General features: G+C 45.7%; 1 protein-coding gene across 1 annotated transcript in view; it reads left to right on the top strand.

The window, feature by feature from the left end:
- Positions 1–17,657: 17,657 nt before the first annotated feature.
- Positions 17,658–23,343, top strand: part of LOC115476779 (carcinoembryonic antigen-related cell adhesion molecule 16-like) — a 56,246-nt gene continuing 50,560 nt past the window's right edge. Inside the window, exon 1 of the mRNA XM_030213358.1 lies at positions 17,658–17,932. The gene's annotated coding sequence lies outside the window, so the exon portion shown is untranslated. The remainder of the gene's footprint in view (positions 17,933–23,343) is intronic.

A 23,343-nucleotide genomic window follows, 5' to 3' on the forward strand; every position in this document is an offset into this window, starting at 1 on the left:
TGTGGGGTGGGTCCTTCAGTGATCACCCCATCCCTGAAGGGTGGCCTAGCATTTGAGTACTGGCACCTTTTTCGCTAGAAAAAACACACTGTTTTTTAAAAAATCTGGAGTCTGGATTCTCTGGAGTGGACAGCAGGCAGGGAGTCACAGTACTGGAGCCTGGAGGACTACTGGTCTATAGGCTTGGCCAAGTTGGCCCAAGTTAAATACAACAGCTAGGCAGAACAAGGCACAGGGCAGGCACTATCAAATTGCCTGCACCGCAAGGGAGAGGCTTCCTTCAGTCAGCAGCAGCAGTGCTGCTGCAGACACAGATAATTAGGCAGCGGATGGTGGCTTCCTGGTGGTGGGCTCTTCAATGCTCCAGTCCTCCTCCTCACTCAGTCTCAGATCAGCGGGTCTAGGTAAGTCTGAATTTGGTGCGAAGTGTGAGGCACATAAGTACATAAGTAATGCCATACTGGGAAAAGACCAAGGGTCCATCGAGCCCAGCATCCTGTCCACGACAGCGGCCAATCCAGGCCAAGGGCACCTGGCAAGCTTCCCAAACGTACAAACATTCTATACATGTTATTCCTGGAATTTTGGAGTTTTCCAAGTCCGTTTAGTAGCGGTTTATGGACTTGTCCTTTAGGAAACCGTCCAACCCCTTTTTAAACTCTGCTAAGCTAACCTGCCTTCACCACTTTCTCCGGCAACGAATTCCATAGTTTAATTACACGTTGGGTGAAGAAAAATTTTCTCCGATTTGTTTTAAATTTACTACACTGTAGTTTCATCGCATGCCCCCTAGTCCTAGTATTTTTGGAAAGCGTGAACAGACGCTTCACATCCACCTGTTCCACTCCACTCATTATTTTATATACCTCTATCATGTCTCCCCTTAGCTGTCTCTTCTCCAAGCTGTATAGCCCTAGCCTCCTTAGTCTTTCTTCATAGGGAAGTCGTCCCATCCCCGCTATCACGAACTGTGAAGCGAAAAGCACGAGGCGGGTGAGCAGCCAGTAGGGCGGCAGTGAGGCACGAGGCAGGCACAAGGCGGGTGAGCAACCAGTAGGGCAGGCAGCGGGAATTCTGTGTGGACTTGGGCTGACCTGGACCGGACCGGAGTAGTGAGATCTGCAGGGTGACGGGGCCAGGTCCCTTCAGACAGCAGTTTTGATGCGCGGGCAGTCCTGCTTCTTCTTCAGGTGGTCTCAAGTCTCACAGTGCTGCTGAGATTGAGAATGATGCTAATGCCTGGCAGCACCGCACGGGAGAGGCTTCCTTGGTTAACAGCTGCGAAGCAGTGTGCGCTGCTGTGGCGGCTCAACTACTTAAGTTAAGTAGTGCCTCAATTCAAGTCCGACTTAGATTTAAAACAATTAGATGATGACGGGCCAGGCTCACTGCTCACTCAACCTCTTTTGCAGCTCTGCCTCCTGAGCGGTGCTCTTCGTGCGTGCGTGCGTCCGTCTGATCGTGCTGTGGGGGCAGGGCTCTTCGCGGATCACTCAAGGAGGTTGTTTGTGGCTCAGCACAGTGGCTGTGACGTTCTGAGTCACATGGGGGCAGGAGCCAGTGTGTGTGGTCCACAAGTGTAGCTGCTAGCGTTGCTGTGAAGCTGGAACACGCAAGAAATGATGTACTTTAAAGCAGCAGCAGCAGCAAACTGAATTTTCTTGAAGTGGTGCCTAAAATCAGGCACCTGACTGTTCACCAGAGTAGAGGGGGCTTGAGAGAGGAATGTAGGGGCCTTGGCCCCCGAGGCCCCATGTAGCTACACCCCTGGCCAAAACACAAAGGCTTAACTGCAAATGGAACTTTTTTCACATGAGCCATACACTCATGACTCACCTCTGCTCGTTATCAGTTCCAATAAATTGCAGTCTTATTTTGTTATATTCATATTAAATATTTATTTAAATAAGCTTTAATGATTTTACAAAAACACAATATAAATGTAATCCTATCTTTCACATACTGCTTAAAAGCATATTAGTTTCAGTATCAAACTAATCCACTTATCTTGTTTGGAACAGTACAATGGAATGTCAAAAGGTATTCAATATTTTTGGTCTGAGATTCACAACACGAAAACTTTGTTATGCTTTACCCCCTGTTTACTAAGCCATTCTAGCTTTTGTGTGGCAATGCCCATTCAAAGTTAATTGACTGTGTTGGCCTTAGTGCATGACAGCCGCTAACAGAGCTTAGTAAATGGGAGAGGGGGGGGGGGGGTAAATGTATTATAATTTGCATCATAAATCTTCAAATATATATCACATATACAACACACACATCCATACCAGAGCAGGAATGATCATGAACAACTTATATATTTGTGTCATCATGCACTATAACTAACTTCTTACAACCAGACATGAACTCACTAATTCAACAAATTAAAATGCAATGGATTTCATGTCTCGTTGTATGGTGTGGAGCGATTAAAGACCATTTGAAAGAAGTTAATCATAGTACATGATGACAAGTAAATATATAAGTTGTTCATGATCATTCCTGATCTGGTATGGATGTGTGTTGTACGTGTGATATGTGATTGAAGATTTATGATGCAATATATAATACATTCAGAGCATAACAAAGTTTTCATGTTGTGAATCTCAGACCAAAATGTGAGATATAATTTTTGTATTTTTTTCTCTTCACTGATATTAGCAGAGATAGATATACTTTCTATATGTTATTTTTCACTGTTATGCTCAGTTAAAATAAAAATTAAAAAAAGAACTGTGTAGAATTTAATATCAGCAGTGACAGAACAAAAATACAAAGTATTGAAAATATTGCATGTTCAAAAATTATTGGGAAATCAATGTGAATGAATGATTGAATGTTTCATTTTTCTTTTGATATAAATACATGGATAGACATGGGGTTTCCTGTGGTGATTTCTTATTTTTCATGCCCCTCCTCCTGTGGTGAGGTGGTTTCTTGTCTAACTTCCTCATTTCTGCCTTCTCCTCTTTCCTTCTGTACCAGCAGGAAATCACAAGGCAGTCATCATGAGATGGGGCGAGAAGGAGTGGATTGACTATTTCACTCTCTGAAAATGGTGTTTACTTCTCTTTTTTATAGACACTTATAGTAAATCAGGTTTGTTGACCATAAACTATTGTGTAACTTTATAATGCTGTAATTTTATCTAGTGCTACAATAATAGTGGAGGGGTTTATGGGGTGGTTGTAGATAACACTGCATGGAAAGAAATGGGTCAGTAGTGAGTATCAATGTCATTGGGACCCAAATCTGACACACACACACACACACACACACACACACACACACACACACACACACCTACACACACACACCTACACACACACACACCTACACACACACACACCTACACACACACCTACACACACACACACACACACACACACACACACACACACACACACACACACACACACACCTACACCTACCGTAAAACACCACTGGATGATCCTCTGTGGCTTTGGTTCACTCAGGGGCCATTTTACTAAAGGGTTGTCGCACGGCAACCTGGAGCTACTGCCAGCCCAACGTGGCTACTGGCAGTAGTTCCACCTCCAAGAGTACCATTTCGGGTGCTGCTGGATGAGAAAAAATATATATACCATAGGGTGTTACCTGGTAGTAAACTGCCAGGGTAGCACAAGAGCACGTACTGCCACCTCAATGGGTGGTGGTAAGTGTGCCCTCCCACCATGACCATGTGGTAAGTGCAAGCTTACTGCATGGCCTTGTGTTTTTTCAGGCTTTTTACTCACTGTGGTAAAAAGGGCCCTGGTGCGTTGCAAAAGCAGCTGCTGCCGCTGCTACCACAGGGCCCTTTTTACTGCAGCTTAGTAAAATGACCCCTTAGTCTTTATTTAGTTAGGGGACTATTCTTCATCATAAGACCTGGGAAGCAGTGATGGCTTCCATCAACTGTAAGTGGCATCCTTGACTCTTTTCCCCAATCCACACTCTCCCTCAAACTCACTGAGAGTAGTGTGTTACCAGTAGAAAGAGAACTGCTGTGCCAAAGGTGGCATTAGCAGCAAAGTCTGAGAGAAGAGGACATTTCTCTGGGTAAGTGAACATTATTTTGCTCTGTGCTTTGGTAATTTAAAGATTGGGGATAAAAGAGAAATTGTAGGTTTATTGATAAAGACAGTTTGAATTTATTTATTTATTTATTTATTGCACTTGTATCCCACATTTTCCCACCTATTTGCAGGCTCAATGTGGCTTACAGAGAACCTGTTATGGCATCGCCATACAGGATAAACAATACAATTGGTGTTACAATGAGATCAAGGGATGACAGAAAACTTTATTAACTAGTTTCTATAGTGTAAAATTCTTTCCCACGGGCATAGTTTGGGGGGCAAGGGGGGCACTGCCCGCCCAAATGACTTGCGGCACCTCTCTGTCCTTCCATATCCCCACGGGACTGCTGGTATCATTATCTCTGTCCCTCCTCTCTCTACTCTCACTGGCAGCATCATTAAACCTCCTTGGTGTCAGCATTGTAAGCACTGCCAAGGCTGGGGCGGCTGCACAGGGCCTCACACTCCCAGGGGCTCTGTGGCCTGGAGTATCCCAATGCAGACCTGCCAAGTCTTGGTGGGCTATCTCCTGCTCTCTCACACTCTCACTGAGGGGCAGAACAAAGTTCTGTACATTTTTTCTCTCCTCTTTCCTCCCCCTTTCACTTGGTCCTGCATCTCCCCTTCTTGATACCCCTCTGTAACCCTCCCCTCAAAACTTCCTTTCATGGTTCTTTTGTAGTTTTTGCAGCAACAGCGTTGGTACATTGAAGTAGAGGAAGGACCTGTGGAACCTCATGTTTGAGCACGGGGAAAGTTGCTGCCGGGTCCCACTCACATGCAACAGGAAGTGTGTGTCAGGGAAGCAGGACAACAAAGTTACTTACCTGTAACAGGAGTTCTCCATGGACAGCAGGATAAGTCAGCCACATATGGGTGATGTCTTCCGAAAGCCCATTGGACAGAAATGCTCTCCAATAGCTCAGAGAGATTTTTTTTTTAAAGAATCCCTCTGAGCATGTGCAGTAGGTGCCCCTACTGGGCGAGTCCCCTCACTCCCACTTCCTGCCTCAGTCAGTACCTAGCAAGGGGTGGATCCTCCTAAGGGGAGGTGGGTGGGTTGTGTGGCTGACTTATCCTGCTGTCCACGGAGAACTCCTGTTACAAGTAAGTAACTTCTTTTTCTCCTAGGACAAGCAGGATGCATCAGCCACATATGGGTGACTCCCGAGCCAAGGGGCGTAAGGAGGGTTAGGTGCTCCAGTAGGTTTTCAGTCCTTACGGCCCTTGATGTGCTGTGGTTGGAGGGTCCGGCTCCAACCGCAGGAGCAGGGAGTGAAAAAGGGAGTCGGTCATACCAGGTTTGTTGGCAGTAAATGGTCATGAAGGTTTACAGTAAACATGGTGCAGTAAGTACACTGGAGTGTCAGCGGTTTGTGGAAAAATCACACAGCATGACTATAGGCACATAGTCCATATCACGCTGACCGCCATTGGTAGTGTAGGCATGAAGTCCGTATCACAGCGACTGGCAGTGATAGTGTAACATGTAGAAATGAAACAGGGATAACATGGCATTGTGGAACAGGAATACAACAGGTTATTATTCTTATTCCTATGTGACCGCTAGTGGTACTGTAGACACGAAGTCCATATCAGGGCGACCGGCATTGATAGTGTAACATGTAGAAGTGGAACAGGAAGAACGTGGCATTTTGGGACAGGGATACCACAGGCCATTCTTCTAGTGGTTAGTGCAGTGGACTTTGATCCTGGGGAACTGAGTTCAATTCCCACTGCAGCTCCTTGTGACTCTGGGCATGGGCAAGACACTTAACCCTCCATTGTCCCTGGTACAAAATAAGTACCTGAATATATGCAAACCACTTTGAATGTAGTTGCAAAAACCTCAGAAAGGCGGTATATCAAGTCCCATTTCCCTTTCTTCATCTTAATTTTATTTATTTGAATGAATGCTGGTGATCTGCAATGATGAGTACCAGAACCGTTTGACCGGAATACCCACGACACCTCAGTATGAGGACCACCAGGATGGGTGGTGGTAATGAACTGTGGAGGAGAAGGTCAAGGAACTACAGAGCTCTGGACAGCGTGGTATGCAGTTGATTTGGTCATGAAAGGTTGAAAGTTGATTTTGGGGTGGTTTTTTTTTTTCGGAGGTAGTCCTGAACTCTCATTAGTCAATATGAGAGCAGATGGAGCATGCACAAGATGCCTAGGAGATAGCACAAAAAGCCTTGGGGCATATAGAACCCAGCACGATGATTGTGTCCACATCCAAAGATGTGGGGACTGTGCTGTTTTGTGATCGTGGTGCTAACTTGGTTGTTGTCTTTATCCCCATGTACCATGAATATGGGTTGTCTATGTATGTAAGTAGCTGGTCTCAGTGTGTCAGTGAATCAACTGCTATTTGAGGGCCAAGAAATAGCCAGAGTAGTGTGGAATAGAGTCATTACAAACATAAAGGGTCGTGTTGGTACGGATAAGCGTTAGGCCAGTGATTTTGTGAGAATGTGGTTTCAAGAGCAAAGACCCCTTTGGCATTGCTTTGTGTTATGTCATTGAGTTTGAACTATTTCAGTTGGTATTCCAATATATTTGCTGGTATAGATATACGTATGTGCTTGTCTGTATAATCTATCTGTACCGGAACTAATTATATAGGGGTCGGCCTTGACCCTGCATGGTAAGAGGTCCGTGGACTTGCGGGTGGATCCTAATTATATTTGTTTTCTGGTGGTGGTGGTGGGGGGGAGGCTTGTAGCCATGCAGGCCCTGTTGTGATGAACCTAAGAGGATCTATGTTTCTGTGGCCCTAAAGGAACGGGCTTAGGGTTAACAATCAGTGGACGCAGTGGGTCGGGCCCTTTCAGAAGCCTGTTGGTGAAGTGGCCCCTGGCCTCAGAGTTAAGGGAAAAACTGAGGTTTATTGCCTTTTGCTGGAAAATTCATTGCCCAGTCTGTCTGTGGAGCGGGGCTCCAGGCCCGTTCTGTATACCCTGAGGTTGTGGGATTTTAGCTTACCCGGGGGAGACCTCAATGGATTTCAAGTCCATCCCATTAACCCCCCCTACACAGTAATGGGTGAACTGGGGTGACCTTGGTGGTCTCTGATGGAAAGAACCTTGTTGGCACGAGCGGTGGACAGGCATTGGGCAGTAGCACGACCAGTGGTCGAGAGCCTGGAGCAGGACTAGGTTTCATCGGGTGTGCACAGTTGTCTTTGACCCAGGGGAAGTTAGTTATTTATTTGTTCACCCTTGTGTAGGTCCCCTCCTGCTGCAGATTGGGCCCGGTATGTGTAGAGCCAAGTGGATCAGTGCAGCAGATGGATGGAAGCAGAGCCGCATAGTCTATGCCATTTTGCGGGAGCAAATCATATCAGGGAATTGTGTGTCAGGATTTAGATGTGCCCAATAGACTGTGTCCTGGGCTAAAAGAAAAAAGGGGCCATAGGAATTACCTGGGGCGTGAATGGTATAAGCACTTTGCTGGGTCTTCTATTAGATACGGTAGGCTGCAACAGAAGGTTGAATGGGGAACTAGGTATTTGGGTCCCCTGAAGGTTTTTTTTTTTTTTAGGTTGTGTATGTAGCAGCTGAGATAGCATTCCCTTAATGGAAGGGTAGTTGCACCGTTATAGTAATAGTGAGTAGCCGAGTTCTTGTATATGTGTAAAGTTTTATTTGTCTGTTAGGTAATCTGTTTTGAACGTTGGGCCAGGGATGCTTTGGCCTTAGGTTGGTACGTACAGAAGGCTTCCCAGCCTGTGAAGTGTGAGAGACTGTGTTAGATCCCCAAGAATAGCCTGAATAGCCTCGCTTCAGGGGGATTATAAGGCAGGGAGGCTTGTATAGGTCAGCAAGAAACTCCATCTGAAAGTCGTGGAGAATTAAGTTGATCCATGCAGGGTCCGCAAGGGTAGCAATGGGATTTTTACCCTGTTGAGTTTGTGCTCAACTCATTGCCAGTCATCCTTAGCGTCTTCTTCCCCTCTGTGGAAGTCAGAAGGTGTGTGGATACACAACAGCCTTGCTGTAGTGGAACCGACTGAGGGGCTATCGTCTCAGGTCCTATTTCTGTAGTGTTCCACCAAAAGCACAAGTACTGGCAGGGTAGAAGGTGGCTGAGCTCGAGTTTGGCCATGCTTGTTGATGCACGGCTTCCTCAGAGCCACAGTCCTATGTACGGTACTGGGTGGTGTTTAGGTTGAGATGAGACAGGGCCCAGTGAGGGCTGTAAGCTGTGCCTTGGGGTTTCTAGGGATTGTTCCCTAATTGCCAGAGCAGCCTGCTTCAGAGTTCATGCAAGGTGGTGCTGTCGCTGGCATGATTGATAATAATAGTAATAATAATAAATAACTTTACTTCTACCCCACCGTAGAATTTTTGGTACAGTTCCATCCTCAAACTCCACCCTCTTCTTGCAAACCCTACCCCTTTTTGTGATATAACAGGAAGTAATGTCATAGCCACACCCATTTTTCAAGATTGCGGCCACCACTGTATTCATCACATCATGTCTTGTTTCCACTACTAGCTGCCATCTTGGATGGGTTCATGTGATGGGAAGTGACATCAAAAAAACATCGACACTACCTCCTACCGCCTTGGCGGAATTTAGTTGCACATGTGCACCTTAACCTTTTTTCCTCACAGGAAACAAAATAGACATTTTTCTTTTATAATTTTTTTCTTTCAAATGGAAACCTTGTGCTTACTTTTAAAGCTGTTTCTTCATTTTTTTGTTACAGGAACGAAATAGGCATTTGTTTTTTTAAAAGTAGGACATGGAAAAGGTCACCTTTTTAAAGCTGGATCGTCTGTTTTTAAGAATGGCAGAGCTACTTCATTTTTCTTGTCCTGCAAAGCAAACTATTCTATATCTGTGTGAGAATAGTCTGTAGTGTTTGTGTGAGATCAATAGGGTCTGTTGCCATCATCTGTGACCCCCCTCCCCTTTCCCCTAGCTAGTAACAAAACTTACAGCAGAATCTCATCTCTGCCCCAAGCTAAACACAGAGAATCCCAGCTCTGTTTCCAAAAAGGACACCTTTTAAAGCTGGATCGTCTGCTTTTAAGAACGTTCTCCCTAGCCACCCACACCCCCCTTCTCTAGCCATCTCCCACAACTCCTGCTCCCCCACAGCCCCCCTCTAGCCATCTCCCACAGTCCTGTTCCTCCTCTATAGCCCATCATTTTTAACCGGTGTGCCATGGCTGCTCCCCAGGTGTGCATTGGGAGTTTGGGAATCCCTGTGACACTGCCTGATTTTTTTTTTTATTTGCAGCCACATCTTTTTTTCCCTCATGCTGCATTTCTCCCTTCCTCCTCCCCGAGCATGAGTCAGCAGACCTCCTGACACTCCCCCTCCTCATGCCGATCTGAACACCTCTATCTCTTTTTCTGATGCCCGCGGCACTTTAAACTAGAGAGTTGCACGGGGACAGAAATCTTACCCATCCCCGCCCGTCCCTGCTAGAATCTCACCCATCCCCACCCGTCCCCACAGGAATCTTACCCATCCCCGCAAAACTTTAATCCATCCCAAACCGTCCCCGCAAGAATTTAATGGTACATAAAAGAAAATTCTGGTCAGCTCCCTCAGTCTCTCTCTGGATTTGATCCACATCACTGTAGGCAAGGAAGGAATGGAAGCTGAAACTTAGAACACTCTGGTGTGCACATGTAAGATTTGTCTCTGATTTACTGGCACTGTGTGCTGAGAGGTCACCACATGCATGCGCCAGTAGGTCAGGTGACATCCGATGCTCTTGCCTGTGTCAGAGCTGAGGTCTGCGCATCAGCCCGGGAGCAAAGAGGATTAATTGTAACATAGTAAGTGACAGCAAATAAAGACCTGAATGGTCCATGCAGCCTGCCCAATAGTCACACTCATTATCAATTCATGATTAAATCAACGAGTGTGATATTATATACTTTCTTTCGTGGTTCTGGAACATAGACCATAGAAGTCTATCTGGCCCTATACTTATGTTCCAGCTGCTGGAGTTCTTGCTGAAGCCCACTCCAGTCTATTCGTCTTCTCATTTGTGGGATACAGACCGTAAAAATCTGTCCAGCACTGTCCTTATGTTCCAGCCACTGAAGTTGCTGTCTAAGCCCTTTCTAGCCCATCCTAAACCAGACTGCCATATATTAGACACAGACCATACAAGTCTGCCTGGTATCGGCCCTAGTTAATCACAGCCAGAGTCGCCATCTAAGCGTCACTTGACACATCCACACACATGCAGCCATTTAAGGTTAGGATTTTTATAACTTCCATTTTCTAATTAGAGATCCTCTGTGTTCAACCAAGCCTTTTTGAATTCCTTCATCATTTGTGTCTCTACCACCTCCTTAACGGAAGACTTTCCATATTTGTGCTGTTAAAGCAAGGAGGAAGAGGAGGAGGAGGAGACAGCACTCAAGATACTCGGTAGATGAGAGGCTGATGCAGTGCAGCTTACACTTCCACGGGAACCCCGCGGACCTGCTTCCGTCCCCGCGGGAACCCTGCAGAACTGCTTCCGTCCCCACGGGAACCCCGCGGACCTGCTTCCGTCCCCGCGGGAACCCTGCAGAACTGCTTCCATCCCCACGGGAACCCCGCAGGACCTGCTTCCGTCCCTGCGGGAATCCTGCGGGTTCCGCGGGATTTCTGCGAACCCCGTTCCCGTGCAGCTCTCTACTTCAAACCTTTCTCCAGCAGCAATCAACACATGCTGTTTGCAGCTGGCACTGGAATCTTTCCTCTGCACATTCTGCTCCCTGCTGATGCAATTTCCTGAAAGGGTTGGGACATACAGAGGAAAGGTAGGTTCCTGCGCCAGCTATAGACAGCATATGTTGATCACTGGTGCAGCAAAGAGAAAAGTTTGAAGCTCCATGGGCATGGGAAAAAGCGGGAGAGGTGCTTGGACCCATGGAGGGGCAGTAGGAGAGCTGCTGGCTTGCACTCAGGGAGGAGGGAGCAAGGAGACAGGTTAGAAGTGCTGTGGGGCTAGGCAGGAGAAGGAGAGCTGCTAGATTCATGGGGGAGGGGGGAGGGAAGGAGAGATGCTAGACTGGCAGGGGAAGGGGGCAAAAGAAAATCTGGATCTGCAGGGGAGGGGAACATGATGAACTATGGGGAAGCTGGGGAAGGGAGATGCCAAGCTACCCAGAGGGGTTGTGATTAACTACCAGGGGGCAATTAGACACAGATGGGGACATGCAAAACTACCCAGGGGGACTCAGAGAGAGAGAGAGAGGGGGGGGGGGGGAGATGAGATGCCACAGTGGGGAGAGATGTGGGACTGTGGTCTGTGGGAGATGGAGGGAAGAGGGGGGCATGCTGGGCCATGTTGGGCATGGAGGGTAGAGAGAAAGAAGAAGCTGGACATGGGGAGGGACACGGGAGATAATGGACATGGAGGAGCATAGAGAGTCAATGCTGGATAGAGAGAGGGTAGGACACAGAGGACCAATGCTGAACTTGGGGGAGGGAAAAAGGAATAGGACTTGATATACCGCTTTTCTGTGTTTTTTTTGCATCTACGTTCAAAGCGGTTTACTTAGTATATACAGCTACATATTTGTACCTGGGGCAATGAAGGGTTAAGTGACTGCACTAACCAGTAGGCTACTCCTCCAGAGGGGTGATTAGGGACACAGAAGGGAGCCTATGGTTAGGGGAAAGGGTGATGTTAGACAGGGGGGGATAGTGACACAGAGGGATGGTGCTGAAAACGGGAGGGTAGGGATACAGTATAGAGATGTTGGGCAGGGGAAGTGAGATGCTGAACATGGGGGCAGGATAGGGACAGGGACATAGAGGGAAGATGGATAATGGATATGGAAGAAAAGAGGTGGAACAGGCTGCACATATAGGAAAAAGAAGAGGCGAGACAGGCTGCTCATATAAGGAAGGGGAGATGGTCTGCACATATAGGGAAGGATAGAGAAGAGGGGAACGAGGCTGCACAGATAGGGAAGGAAAGAGAAAAGGGGAGATGGGCTGCACATGAAGGGAAGAGAAAAGGGTAGACAAGCTGCACATGAAGGGAAGGGAAGAGAAAAGGGGAGACAGGATGCACATGAAGGGAAGGGAAGAGGGGAGACAAGATAAATATGAGGAGGAGGCAGAGACATTGAAGAAAGCTAAATGTGAAAGATCAGTGCCAAACAGACAGAAAGCAGGAGATGAGAAAAGAAATTGCAAATGGAAAGGAGGCCCTGGAAACAGAGTTAAGAGCATAGATGGAGGAAACTACTACTACTAACATTTGTTAAGCAACAGATTGGCTATTTTCTAAATGCTCCAGGTTATGATGACATCTAGCACAACTTTGCACAAACTTCCCCTGCATTTCTTGCACTGCCTCCAACCATGTCTCCAACTTAGCAATTTTCTCAGAATGTTCTTTCACTGTTCCCTCTGCCACAGTTAATTCATTTTTAAATTCTCCGAGAGATCTTTCTAGTTAGTTCACCTTTGCATTCACAATCAAATCTAGTCTGGTTCTCATGTGCCAGATGGCATCTAGGTTAAATACAGATGGATTCTCTATCCTGTCCAGAAATGACACTGCTTCAGCAGGGTGTTTCACAGTGAGGCTTTGAGAGTCACACAGGGCTAGGTTCAGTAAATGACACGGGCACAAGAACTTACACCAACTGAAACCAAGTGTAAAGCCTGCGCACAAGTTGGGCACACATCCACACTATTTTATAATACCACGCACAATTTTCCAGAATGCCCTGACCCACCCATACCTCTCCTATGGGAACACCCCCGGTGCAGTTACCCATTGATATACTTCGGTGCTATCCTATAACTGGGCGTGTAAGCTTATTTCTGCACCAATCTGCTGTTTCAGCCCCATTTCAGTGCCTTGTCTCTGTTACAAATGTTTGCGCTGAAAGTTGGGTGCAGAATTAGTACCTAACTTTAGGCGCCATTTATAAAATTCCCTAGATAATTTGGGACTCAGGAGAAAACCCACTTAAACTTCACCACCACCACAATCCATAACAGCCTGGCCCAAATTCTGGACCTTCACCATTACCGGCTGGACTTCTGACTCCTGTTTCTCAGGGGTTATAACACTGGACCAGTTCTGCCAAAGCTCACTGGCCTCACCTTCTGCTAGGAGCAGTGAGCTCATAGAGGCTGCCTGGGGGGTGGGGAGGGGGAGTACAGGTGGGTGGACTCAACAAAACACCTTCTTCTGGGGGTACTGATCCTCACTTAATTACTGCACTAGTAAGAACACTCCTAGTAGCTCAAGACTTACTCTGTGTCAACATATTGAACAATTTATGTTTAGCCATGAGATGAAGTACTGGGAAGAGAGCTCTTCAGTTTCCCCTTCCTCTTGCCCATTATCTTGGCAAGGACAACAAGAAAAAGAACAGGTGATTTCAATTACCCCAATATTAACTGGATAAATGTTAAATTTCTAGATGTAATAAACGACTGCTTCTTGGATGAGAATAAACATGTGGATAAAGGTGAGCCTGTTGATGTAGTGTGTCTAGATTTTCAGAAAGGTTTTGATAAAGTTCCTCACAAGAGACAAAGAGTCATGGGATAGGAGACAGTATTTTGGTGTGGATTAGGAATTGGTTATTGGACAGAAAACAGAGGGTAGGGTTAAAAGGTCATTTCTTTCAGTGGAGGAGGGTGAACAGTGCAGTGCCTCAGGGATCAGTACTGGGACTGGTGCTATTTATAAATGATATGGAAGTTGGAACGATGAGTGAGGTGATTAAATTTGCAGATGACACAAAACTATTCAAGGTTCTTAAAACTCATGAAGACTGTGAAATATTGCAGGAAGTCCTTAGGAAATTGGATGACTGGGCATCCAACTGGCAGATGAAGTTTAATGTGGACAAATGCAAGGTGATGCACATTGAAAAGAATAATCTGAATCATAGTTACCTGTTCTCCCATCTCTAGAATCAGCTTCTTCAGCAGGTTTAGATATAGCCCCAGAAGGACTTGCCAACAAAACTGGTGAAATTGTCACAGAAGCCTTATTACTGCAGGGGCACTTCAAACCATATCATCCATTAAGAATTCAGCTACCCATTCCAGTCACTTGCAGGCTATAGTCATGTCCAGCAGATGAGCCTACTTTGGAGGCAAGATCAAAGGTGTGCACAGGGGAGGTGAGAAAAACTCCAGTCACTTCTTTGACCAGCAAGCTGTTCTCAATAGTTCACAGAGCTACAGTGAAAATGTCCATTAGTCTAGACGTCAAAGACAAAGCAGGAACTGTCAAGGTAGGGCAAACCCCTAAATGAGCCTTCCATTATTGATCTTAGGGCCTGACTCAATGCTCCGCTGCCAAAGACTGTCTGCTGCCATCTTGGGTCTCCTCCTCCCCTTAACATGAAGTGAGAACTTCTCAACAATGCAGTACCCATGGAGGGTAATTCTATAACTGTGCACCCGTTAGGAGCCTATTCTTCAAAGAAACATAAGCACTTACTTTCCTTTATACAAACTTAACAAAGTGGATACAATGTGTATACACCAAGGCACAAGCACTTATGCCAGCCATAGAGCTATAAGAATGTGTGCACCTAACATCCAGTGATGCATGTGTAACTTATAGTATTCTGCAATTTACATGCATAACTGTCAACCCCACCCATACACTGCTAATGAATATAGCAAACTACACATTGTCAAAGGTATGCACATAGTTACAGAACAGCTTTTAGGTAGAATGCTGGTATTTAAGTGCGGATGTACAAACATATTTATTTATTTGTTACATTTGTATCCCACATTTTCCCACCTATTTGAAGGCTCAATGTGGCTTACATAGTACCAGAGAGGCATTTGGAGACTCCGGTGTAAACAAATACAAAGTTATGTTGTGGTATGATAAAGTTCATGTGGCACAGGGAATCGTACAATGGAAGAGTTGTGTTAGGTCCATTATATACTTTAGTTTTGTTGTATTGCAGAGATGTGTATTTGAGGTAAAGGAGGAGGGGGAGGGGAGAGATTGGGTGATGCAAGAGAAGAAGAAGGATATGTCTGTTCTGGCTTTTGCATGTAGGATGTGGCACAACTCTTGACCCGAGGACCCTTTGGGATATAGATATCAATGTAGGTTACAATTAAGATGTGTTATTTTGCCACAAGTCCCATTTTATGCAATGAGAACTAGTTATTAATAACTGTGGTTAAGAGTAAAATAATGCTTCTTAAAGGTAGATCAAGTTGATAACTTCCCCCCTTAAGTATAGAAAAAAATGTCTCTAGAAATCAAAATCACTTCTTTATGTAATAAAAGTATAGAACATTCAAACCATTGTGACATCACTGATGAGGTTGGCTCTTAGGCACTGGTGGAATAGGGCATTATGACATCACAATATCAGCTCTGGTTACCAGAGGCTGAAACTCTTCACTCTAAGGGGAAAAGTTATCGATGTGAGCTACTATTAACATATTATTTTACCACTAACTCATGCTATTTTAACACAGGTCCTGTTTTATGCCAAGAGACCTAGTTACTAATAACTGGAGTTAACCATAAAATAACACATAAGTACATAAGTATTGCCATACTGGGAAAGAGCAAAGGTCCATCAAGCCCAATATCCTGTTTCCAACAGTGGCCAATCCAATGGTAGTCCAAATTGATGGCTTCTTCTCTTTGTGCCCTGTTTACAAAGGCACACTAGCGTTTGTTAGCGCGAGCTAAACATTAGTGCATGCTGTGTAGGCACCCATAGGAATACTGTGGGTATCTACACAGTGCACGCTAATTTTTATGGCATGCTAACGAATGCTAGCGCACCTTTGTAAACAGGGTCCTTTGTCTGCAAATGCAGGCGAGCACCTTTTCTGATGAAGGCCTGTGGCGTTTTGGATATCCTCCTGCTGCCTTGAAGCCCAAGGAATGTGGGAGCTTCTTGCTGTGGTTTTTGCCATTAGCTGCTAGCTTGCTTTGCTTTATTCCCACAACAAACAGCAATGTCTCTGTTTCTGGTTTTACTCAAACCAGGGAAGAAACTTCTACAGTTTGGTATGTTTAATACTCAGTTCTTTATAAGCTCAAGGGGATCGGAATCTGTTTATAGTGAAGACCACTCTTACATAGATTAAAAACTCATTCTATACATGTACTTGTCCTCACCTAACCTGAACATGCTGCTATGATTGCCTCCTCTTGTGGGCAAAATAATGCATGTCGTAGAACATTGACTGGACTTTTAGCTGCATTGGGTTTATGTGGTAAGATGCTTTTTATCCATGTAAATCCCTCCAAAAATTTCCCCCTTAAGTTTTATTGAGGTGCACATCCAAGAAATACGTATTTAAATATAGAATTAGACAATACAGGTTTAATCTCTGTCATAAATTAATTTCAAATCAGATAGATTCTACTATATAAAAACTATACATCTGAATATACCCTCCCCCGTTGTATATCACACCAATCAGTAATCCAGTATCAGCCTAGGAGATTTATTGACACCCAAAGTTTTAACACCCAATGCTACCTCAGGAGCCCGACGGTAGTTCCCACCCCCAGTACATGCCATATCCGGCGCTATAGGAATTAAAAAAAACTTTTTGTAGCGCCTGAACTTAACCGGTGGTAATCACTGCCCCGTTACTGCCGGGTTAACTGGGGATCCCCTACCACTATCTCAATGGGTGGCGGTAAGGGCTCTCCACCAAAGTGGTTCTCATATCGTACAGCCATTTGTTTCATCAAAAATGGACAGCCTTTTACCCACTGTGGTAAAAGGGGGACTCAGCGTGTGCCAAAAACATGTGCTGATGTTAGCACAGGCCCCCTTTTACCAAAGCTAAGTAAAAGGGCCCCTAAATGCTAAGAAGGGCCCCTAAATGCTAAGAAGCCAATAGGAATAAAATGGGCTTCTTAGCATTTAGTGTGCGCTAATCACACCTTAATAAAAGGAGCCCTAAGTGTCCTTTTTCTTCCACTTCTGCCCGTCTCTATATTTCAAGTTTCCCTTTCAGTTTTCGCTCCTTCTCCCCTTCCTCTGGAAGTTTTTCCATCTGCTTTCTGGTTCCTTTCCTTCCCCCCCTCTTTCACTTCACAGTGAGGGCAGGATTAACCGATTGGTGATTTCTGGCAAACATAAGAGTTCCCCCCCCCCCCCCCACCTTCGTAATATAAATACATTTTGAAAGTTAATTCAAATGGGGCCTTACATGGTTCTGGGTCTGTGAAGGAAAACCAGCAACGATGAAGGCAGCAGGTAAGAAGCGCTGCTCACAGACTCCTGACTGGACGACATCGCACAGGGGGTAGGGAAATATGATAAACCTCTGGGAGCAGCAGCAGATCTGGTCCACCTCTCCCCTTTTCTACCAGCAGCTGAGGTATAATTCTGCCATGGGAGCCATTGAATTAGCACATCTGAGAGGGTCCTAAGCATGTGCCTAGTTGGCTTATGTTTTAATCTCACCATGCTTGCAGTGCTTTCCTCTCCCCTTGTCTAGCTCATCTTCCCTCTTCCTCATTTTCTTTTCCTGCTTTTGTGTTTCCTCTTTACATCACAGTATGCATAAATGTGTCTGTGATTGGCACTTTGTACAGTAGCTGTGAAAAAGGACTTCTGACTGGCAATGTACCTGATTTCTGGGTGGGGCTGGCACTGGCATTGCACAGTAAATCTCTGGTTACAGTTGTGTGTTCCCTGGATATTTCTGCAGCAGAAAAACTGAAGATGAAGCCACAACAATTCTATATATTTGTTTAGGAAACTCGCAACTGTGTCCATAAAGGAAATCTTATGAACTTGTTCCCTCTCTGTCTTTCTACCCACCATCCCTGGGACAGTGCCGTCCTTGAACTGAAAGACACATCCTCAGGATAGAGAAGGGACAGGAGACTCACGTGAGTATGGTTTTGCTAGTTTATTACAAATGCTTTTGATTAGTGTTTATTGAAAGAGAAGTAGTTTTCTCGCCACGGTTCTAAAATAATGGGATTCTCTCTGATTCTCAGTACAAGGAAATCAGTATTTAGTAACTACAACCTGTAGTTTTGTATTTTTCAAACTTTGTTTCCTGATGTCTCTCTGTAGGGATGTTAGTTTCAGTTGCATGAACAGATCAGGGCTGCAGTAACTCTGAGAAACTTCCCCTTATAAGCAGGGTCAATGCAGTCACGAATTCAGACAGACATGGTACATTTAGCTCTCAAGTTTACATAATTCATGGAGGTTGGAATCGAGATGTCCACTTTGGGATGTACTTAGTTCTAGCAGGACTTTAGAAAAGGCTTTTCCAAACATAGATCCTTTTCTAAAATACCTGCAGAAGCGTACATGTATTTGTTCGCATGAGCACGTCTAGTAGCGCTATAGAAATGATAAGTAGTAGTAGTAGAAAAGCCATTTTAGAAACATACATGTGGATAAAGTGAAAGGCACCACCCTGGCAGCTTCTACACAGTGGCGTAGCCAGACATCCAATTTTGGGTGGGCCTCAGCCCAAAGTGGGTGGGCACAAAATTTTCTCTCTGCCCCGCCCTTCCTCCCCCTATTCTCCATCTCTCCCCCAGCACCTCCCAACTCAAAATAGAAACAGAAACACTTTAGCTCATGAGGAAAGTGACATCTGCTATGCATATTTCTCAAGCTATCATATTTCAGTTAAGATTCAAAATAAAATGCCTTTTCTACCTTTGTTGTCTGGTCATTTTCTTTTTCCATCATGTTGATCCAGTTTCTCTTTTGAACTTTCCAATCTTTCTGCTATTTCTCCTTCAAGCAGCTGCTGTCCATTTGTCTTTTTCTCTTCTCTTGTTCCATTCCCTCACTTCACTTGCCTCTGACATATTAACCTTTCCATATTAGCTCTTTCCTCTCTTTTTCTTTTCTTTTCTCTGTCCACCCAAATTTTATCCTAACCCCTTTTCCTTTGTTTTACTTTTCAGATACCTGTCAGATTTCCATTTCCTTTCCACACACTAGTTCTCCTATTCCCCATCTCTCTACGTCTCCAGCCATCCATTCCCTTCCATCTTCAATCTATGACCCATTACCATATTTCTTTCCCCTGTAATCACCATCTTCCTCACGTTTATTTCCTTGCCACCCCCTTGGCCTCTCCCACATGGTTCCACCTTTCCCAGTGTCTCTCTCCCTCCACCCTTCTAGCCCAGCATCTGCTCTCTCTTCTCCCCAGCCTTCACCCCCTCCCAGCATCTTCCTGTCACTTCTCTCTTTCGTCTTGCCCCCCTCTCCTGTGATCCAGTGTGGCCAGGATTTCCCCCACTCCTTCCCTGATGCCCACACACACACACACGTCTAGAACCTTTCCCTTCCCTTCAGCCCGCTCCCCTTTGTCTTCCTCACCTCCCCCCAAAACATCCAGAACCTCTCCCTTCCCCCACACACGTCCAGAACCTCTCCCTTCCCTTCAGCCCGCTCCCCTTTGTCTTCCTCACCCCCCCACATGTCCAGAACCTCTCCCTTCCCTTCAGCCCGCTCCCCTTTGTCTTCCTCACCCCCCACACACGTCCAGAACCTCTCCCTTCCCCCTCTCCCTTCCCCCACACACATCCAGAACCTCTCTATTCCCTTCAGCCCGCTCCCCTTTGTCTTCCTCACCCCCCCACACATGTCCAGAACCTCTCCCTTCCCTTTAGCCCCCCTCCCCTTGCAGGGCGAGCAGACCACTGTCTTCCTCACCCTCTCCCACCCCCGCCGCAGCACTTGTATTCGATGCTATCGGCGCTGCCTCCTCCACCTCACAGTCTCTGTCTCCGTCTCCCCCCCCCCATGGCAGCGCTTAGAATTTGCTACCGGCGCTGCCTGACATCACAGACGCGGAACTGACAACCTGCTCCAAGACCTTCCCTCTGCCGCGTGCGTTCTTCTGCCCTGCATAAACAGGAAGTTGAATCAGCGTGGCAGAGGGAAGGCCCCGCCCCCAGAGCAGGACGTTGTGCCGCGTGTCAGCTGTCAGGCAGTGCTGGTAGCAAATCGCAAGCTGCTACGGGAGTGGGAGACGGACTCGGAGACTGTGAGGTGGAGGAGGCAGCGCCAATAGCGTTGAAGACAAGCGCTACTGCGGGGGTAGGAGAGAGTGAGGAGACATGGTGACATCTGGGTGGGCCTGACCAAAAACTGGGCGGGCCTGGGCCCACCCAGGCCCACCTGTAGCTACGCCCCTGCTTCCACATACTCTTGGTGCCACTTCCATGTGTAGATGCCCCATTTTACAAACCTACATGTGTGAGTGTTTAATTTAGTTTCACTTTGGATGTGGAAATAAAAAATAGGGGATTAAGGACAAAGATTCTCTTAAGGGCCCATTTACTAGGCTGTGGTAAAAAGGGCTTAGCGGTAGTGGCAGCGGCCATTTTTGCCATGCACTGAGGCTCTTTTTACCGCAGCAGGTAAAAAGGCTGCAAAAATACATGGCCGTGTGGTAAGATTGCTCTTACCACATGTCCATGCGGAGGGGATCACTTACCACCACCCATTGAGGTGGCAGTAAGGGCTCCTGCACTGACCCAGCGGTTACTGGGTAGCACATAGCGCTGTCTAATTACTGCTGGGTAACCGCCGCACAAATAAATCTGGCCATATTTTCCCCGGCTTGGGAAATGACACGTACTGGGGCTGGAACTACCACTGGCACCCTTGTTGGGCTGGCAATAGCTCCAAATTGGCATGTGGTAAGCCTGCGATGGGTTTACGGCCGCTTTGTAAAAGGGCTCCTTAGTCTCGTGTTCAAAGCCCTGACCACAATTAGCATTTTTTGAAAACCTGTGCATGCATTTGAGCTGGTACAAAACCCAATGGGGACATTTTCCCCCCTTAAACATATATTCCTTTGTAAAATGGGAAATAGATGTGTAGATTTTTGTCCTGTCCAAACCTCATTCACACCAAACCCCCAACCCTCCCCCTTGAAATATCTATGCAGTGTGGATCTCCAGGTAAACAGCAGCTTTCTAAATTTGCCATTTATTTATTTATTAGGATTTATTTACCACCTTTTTGAAGGAATTCACTCAAGGCGCTGTACAGTAAGAATAGATCAAACGTGAGCAATAGACAATTACAAATTCAAATAACATTACAAAGTATGGCATAGTATACTACTTACAGTGTCAACACAATACGTAATAGAACATTTTAATTGACAGTGTAGGGTATAAGCAAAGACGGAACATATAGATAGGTAAGAGAGTAAGAGGAGTTAGAAAATAAGGTGACTAATTTAAAGAGAGGTGCACATGGGGTCAGAGAGATGGTTAAATATTATCTTAGCTGGGGTAGGAGTGGATAAACGTGTCCCGCTGCAGTATGTGCAACCCGTATCACTCCTTGTGTGTGTGAGATTAACAAGTTAATTATTTCTTCCATTAAAGGCCTGGTTGAAGAACCAAGCTTTCACCTGCTTCTTGAAGTAGAAATAGTCTTGTGTTAAGCGGAGCCTTTCAGGCAGTGCATTCCAGAGTGTGGGGGCTACACAGGAGAAGGCTCACTTGCGGGTATCATTTACCTGTGTATGACTTTTTGACTTTTCCCTTCTTTTTTTGCCATGGATAAACAGCACCAATCATATTCATCCCTTTTAAAGTTATCATACTTCATTTGTTTCAATTCTTTACGTGCTATAGACATAATCTACTTAGATTTTAGCAAAGCTTTTGACACGGTTCCTCACAGGAGGCTCTTAAATAAACTAGATGGGCTGAAGATAGGTCCAGAAGTGGTGAACTGGATTAGGAACTGGTTGACGGACAGATAACAGAGGGTGGTGGTAAATGGAGTTCGCTCGGAGGAGGGAAAGGTGAGTAGCGGAGTGCCTCAGGGATCGGTGCTGGGGCCGATTCTGTTCAATATATTTGTGAGTGACATTGCCGAAGGGTTAGAAGGTAAAGTTTGCCTATTTGCGGATGATACTAAGATTTGCAACAGAGTGGACACCCGGGAGGGAGTGGAAAGCATGAAAAAGGATCTGAGGAAGCTAGAAGAATGGTCTAAGGTTTGGCAATTAAAATTCAATGCGAAGAAATGCAAAGTGATGCATTTAGGGAGTAGAAACCCACGAGAGACTTATGTGTTAGGCGGTGAGAGTCTGATAGGTACTGAGGGGGAGAGGGATCTTGGGGTGATAGTATCCGAGGATCTGAAGGCGATGAAACAATGTGACAAGGCGGTGGCTGTAGCGAGAGGGTTGCTAGGCTGTATAGAGAGAGGTGTGATCAGCAGAAGAAAGGAAGTGTTGATGCCCCTGTACAAGTCGTTGGTGAGGCCCCACCTGGAGTATTGTGTTCAGTTTTGGAGGCCGTACCTTGCGAAGGATGTTAAAAAAATGGAAGCGGTGCAAAGAAAAGCTACGAGAATGGTATGGGATTTGCGTTCCAAGACGTATGAGCAGAGACTTGCTGACCTGAACATGTATACCCTGGAGGAAAGGAGGAACAGGGGTGATATGATACAAACGTTCAAATACTTGAAAGGTATTAATCCGCAAAAAAATCTTTTCCGGAGATGGGAAGGCGGTAGAACGAGAGGACATGAAATGAGATTGAAGGGGGGCAGACTCAAAAAAGATGTCAGGAAGTATTACTTCACGGAGAGGGTGGTGGATGCTTGGAATGCCCTCCCGCGGGAGGTGGTGGAGATGAAAACGGTAACGGAATTCAAACATGTGTGGGATGTGCATAAAGGAATCCTGTGCAGCAGGAATGGATCCTCAGAAGCTTAGCCAAAATTGGGTGGCGGAGCAGGTGGGGGAAGAGAGGTTGGTGGTTGGGAGGCGAGGATAGTGGAGGGCAGACTTATAAGGTCCATGCCAGAGCCGGTGATGGGAGGCGAGACTGGTGGTTGGGAGGTGGGAAATACTGCTGGGCAGACTTGTACGGTCTGTACCCTGAAAAAGGCAAGTACAAATCAAGGTAAGGTATACACATGAGTTTATCTTGTTGGGCAGACTGGATGGACCATGCAGGTCTTTTTCTGCCATCATCTACTATGTTACTATGTAATCTTCCCAACAGTTTATTATAATCTCCAAATAACATATGGGTCATTTTCCTTCAAAATAGATAATTCATTGTCAAGTGTTCCTTTCACCTCATTTACTTTTCTATTGGCTGTTTGTATAATCAATAGCATAAGATCAAGGGAGCACTTATTTAATATTGCCTCCCATTTGGTCATAAAATCACCATCATCAGAAAACATTTTGTGTTTTTTATTTATCATTAATCCCCTTGGTTTAGGCTTAAATCTCTAATGTTGTGACAGGGGTACTTAACTGCGAAATTGTTGTGAGAAT

The sequence above is a fragment of the Microcaecilia unicolor genome, chromosome 8 (genome assembly GCF_901765095.1).
Source record: "Microcaecilia unicolor chromosome 8, aMicUni1.1, whole genome shotgun sequence".
NCBI classification, from domain to species: Eukaryota; Metazoa; Chordata; class Amphibia; order Gymnophiona; family Siphonopidae; genus Microcaecilia; species Microcaecilia unicolor.